The sequence below is a fragment of the Echinops telfairi genome, unplaced genomic scaffold, assembly GCF_000313985.2.
Source record: "Echinops telfairi isolate 266 unplaced genomic scaffold, ASM31398v2 ScPeMD7_7469;HRSCAF=8507_1, whole genome shotgun sequence".
Classification (NCBI taxonomy): domain Eukaryota; kingdom Metazoa; phylum Chordata; class Mammalia; order Afrosoricida; family Tenrecidae; genus Echinops; species Echinops telfairi.
The window spans coordinates 908638-913126 of record NW_022111373.1 but is presented as its reverse complement, the minus strand read 5'-3'; positions in this window follow the sequence as shown (position 1 = coordinate 913126).

Genomic DNA, 4489 nt, shown 5'->3' with positions numbered 1-4489 from the left:
TTAGCAGGGAAACCAGGCAAGGCTCTCTGTAACCTAAATACACACACACACACACCTCTTTCCCCCCACCCCAAGATACATGCCTGTACCCACAGAGACTGGTCGACAGACTCGAGAGGCCACGACCAGGGTTAGGTAAGCAGAGTGCCTCTTGTGCCATGTACACTGGGGCTTCTGCATGTCATCAGGAACATGCTTAGGTTTCCAGGCTCATTGGTTTGTTGCCATGGAAACAACCAGGCTCCTAGAACTCTAGGCACAGAGCCTGGCCCCTGTGGTGCAATAGGAGAAAAGGAGACAAAAGGTGCCCGAAATAGTGGCTTCAAAGGCTCCTGAAGGGAGACCAGGGGGACAGGTCTGGGGCTAAGGGGACCTTCCCAGGACCACCTGTCCACTCCCCTCTGCCTCAGTAGATCTTTCCAGACCAGTGGAATGGGAAAGAGATATGAGGAGTGTATTCCATGAAGGCTTGATCCTGTGGGTCACCAAGGAGCAATGAGAACCTAATAGCTTTGGGTTGGGGGCGAGGCCTGGAGTCTGAACCCATGTCCCATGTCCAGGCCTGATTAGGGACACTGGACAGACCTCCAGGGCTGTGATGGTCTCGAATTCAAGATGCTGCAGCTGGCTCGCCTCTTTTTTTTTTTTTTTTTAGGATTTTTAATAATTTTATTTTCTAATCGCTTTATTAGGGGCTCATACAACTCTTATCACAATCCATACATATATCAATTGTGTAAAGCACATTTGTACATTCCTTGTCCTCATCATTCTCAAAACACTTGCTCTCCACTTAAGCCCCTGGTATCAGGTCCTCATTTTCCCCCCTCCCTTCTCGCTTCTCCCTCCCTCATGAGCCCTTGATAATTTATAAATTGTTATTTTGTCATATCTTGCCTTGTCCGACGTCTCCCTTCACCCACTTTTCTATTGTCCGTCCCTCAGGGAGGAGGTCACATGTAGATCCTTGTCATCGGTTCCCTCGGTTCCCTCGTTCCAACACACTCGGATCATGATAGTAGGGGGGCGCGGGGCGGAGGAAGCATTTAGGAACTAGAGGAAAGTTGTATTTTTCATCATTGCTATATCACACCCTGACTGGCTCGTCTCCTCCCTGAGACCCCTCTGCCAGGGGATCTCCAGTGGCCTACTCATGGGCTTTGGGTCTCCACTCCGCACTCCCCCCATCATTCACTATGGTAAGATTTTTTGTTCTGATGATGCCTTATACCCGATCCCTTCGACAGACACCTTGTGATCGCACAGGCTGGTGTGCTTCTTCCATGTGGGCTTTGCTGCTTCTGAGCTGGATGGGCGCTTGTTTACCTTCAGCCTTTATGGCTCCCCTCTATTGTGGGCGCCCTGCACCAGGATTTCCATCCAGGCTGTGACATCAGAGGAATGCCAGCAGCAAGCCGGGGGGCAGCTCAGCACAGCGCAGAGGTCCCAGAATGCCAGGGTGAGGCACTTTCCAGGGCGGAAACCCCTTCTGGCTTCCAGGTGCTAGGTATAGATCTCCTGTGCCCACTCCAACCTCAGTCCCTACTGCTGTAATCCTCTCAGGCTTTGTCCCATTGCCTTAAATTTCAGCCATGACAAGATTCCCCACCCCCACCCCCACCCCCTCTTCCCTGCTGCCCCAGTCTCCCTGTGAACTGAGTCAGGCCTGCCTGAAGGTGGGAGCAACTCAAGTCCTCCCAGCCAGACAGCCGCCTTCCTTTGGGTCCTCCCCAAGGCGGCCCCCAGATTCCCCTAGGCTGGAAGCAGCAGCATAAGGATCCCTGCAGGAAGGGGACAAGCCCACTAGATGGCGCCGCTCCCCCCAATGTGGGACGCCCCCGCCTCCTGGGGAAGACAACTCCTGCAGCCAGTTGGCCTCAGAGCATTGGGTAAGCAGTGCTTGGTGGCTCCTCAACCTGTGGCTGGAGCCTTGTGAAGAAAAGCACCTTTGTGGGTGGGCAGGGTAGGACAGTGGGAATTCTCAAGCAGTAATTCCCAGCTCCCTAAATCCAGCCTGAGTGCAGACCCCTGCCCACTTCTCGCAGGAGATGGTCAGATTCAGAAGACACTCCTCGGGATGGGGATGAGCGTCAGGCAGTCTTCCAGGAGCAGGGAATTTGAGGGGCTCACCTGAGAGGGCCCTTCAGCCAATGGGATCCAGCCTGGAGTTCCCGCCAGGGCTGGTTTCAGAGACAGATGGGGAGAGTGACAGCCGAGGGGGGCGGGGGTAGGGAGGGGGAGAGGAAGTTCACAAAGCTGTGGCTTTCCTCTTGACCTCCATGAGGGGCTACAGTGGTCGGCCCAGGCGGTTTCCCTGCCTGCTGCCCTTTGCCCTTAATGCCCTCTGGGGTTATGTGGGACTGAAAGAGGAGACAAGGGCCCTAGTCCCCACGTGGTGGTGCAGGGGTGAGGAAGGCGCTCATCCCTCCTCCATGGTCTACCTTTCCCTGACCTCTTCCCTATGAGTTACCTGGGGCCTTTTGTCACAGCCAGATGCATGATCAATAAATCATGCTGCCTGAAATATTGATGGCGAGTTTTACACCAACATGGCTTAGCTGCGCCTGTCTTTGGGAAACTAGTGGCTGACAGGGAGACACATTCCACCCACCACGGACAACTCTTTTTTGCCTTCCCCAACAGCAGGTCTGTGTTCCAACCCATACCATCTAAGGGCAACTATTGGTCTCTCCCTATCCAGAGCAAGACGAGTGAAGTCCATCAAAGACTCAGTGACCCTAAAGGACAGGGTAAGACTGCCCGTGTGAGTTTGGGAGAGGGTAACTCTTTGCAGGGAGTAGAGGGCCCCATCTTTCTTCCAAATCAATGACACAGGCACATGGAGATAATTAATGTGAAAGACTTAACGGGCCTGGTGAGCCTCAACGTCCATAATTGAAGACCATAAGAACTAGATGGTGCCTGGCTCCCACTCAGAATGGGATCACAATAGGAGGTCCTGGATAGGGGGGCGAGGGTGGGGGGAGAATGTAGACCAAAATTGAGAATCGTAAAAAAGACCAGGTTTACTGGACTGATAGAGGCTGGTGGAACCCTGAGACTATGGCCCTTAGGTACCTTTCAAGTCTGGGACTGAACTCACTCCCTGCGGCTCAACTTTCATTCACCTTATAGGCAGGCCTATCCCAGGTTGCAGCCATCTGGCTCCACTGTCCTGGAAGAGGGGTGAAGAGAAAGGAAAGGAGGTAGGGAGGTGCTAAGTTGGAGGAGGCAGTGGAAGTGCCAGAGCCCGACTCAGCAAGCACCAGCTCCCTGCTTGGCAGAAACCAGGCCCACTCAAACCTGTGCCTGCTGTGCTCCTCCTACCCGAAGCCCCTCTGCTTCACCTGGCCAGCTCCTGGGTGCGCTTCAAGTCTCAGCTCAGCTGAGGTCACCTATCTGTTGCATCTCCTGCCCCTGCAGGTCCCTTTGTGCCCTTACCCTCCTGTAGATCACTCTGTTTGAGCATTCATCACCTTTTCTAGAGTTTTCCCCACCAGTCTGAATGCTAGAGGTAGCTGAGAGGAGTTAGCAGGCCTGCTTCTCCACTGTCTTCCCAGGGTCTAGCATGGGGCACCGGTCACATTTTTTAAAATCATTTTATCGGGGGTTCATACAACTCATCACAATTGTAAAAAGCACATTTGTACATTCGTTACCCTCATAATTCTCAAAACATTTGCTCTCCAGGTAAGCCCCTGGCACCAGCTCCTCATTTTTCCCCTCCCTCCCTACTCCCCCTCTCTCATCAACCCTTGATAATTTATAAATTATTATTTTGTCATATCTTATACTGTACAACGTCTCCCTTCACCCACTTTTCTGTTGTCCATCCCCCAGGGAGGAGGTTATATGTAGATCCTTGTAATTCCTCTTGGTTACATTACCCTTGGCCATGCCCTACCAGGCCCCCTACACCCTCCTCACCACTGATTTGGATCACTTGTTTCCTTGTCCCTGGGCTTGTTAACACCACTTCCTTTCCCCCACCTTCCCATCTCCCATGACCCCCTGGAACTGTCGGTCCCATTGTTTTCTCCTCCAGATTGTTCATCCAACCTATCTTATTTAGACAGACCTGCAGAGATAATAACATGCACAAAAACAAGACAGAGCAAAACAAAGCAACAAAAGAAAACAAAACAGCAACAAAAAGCCAATGACAAAACAAAAAAACAACACAACAACAATAAAAAAGAAAAGCCTGTAGATAGTTCAAGGACTGTTTTTTGGCCTTTAGGAATGTTTTCCGGTCAAGTCTGATGGGGTGCAAAGACCTGGCCCCATAGTCTATTTTTTGTATTCCCTGGGGGACTTCATTGCTCTGTTCCCTTTACTGTTCTGTTGCACGCCCTTAGTGTTTTGCCTCGGTGTGGTGGGATCAGATCAGGTGTGATTCCCACACTGTGTCTCCAGTGTTGTCCCCTGTGGGGCTATGGGTCAGTGAGGGATGTCATGTCTCATAGTGGGGCTGGCCATATGGTCCTCT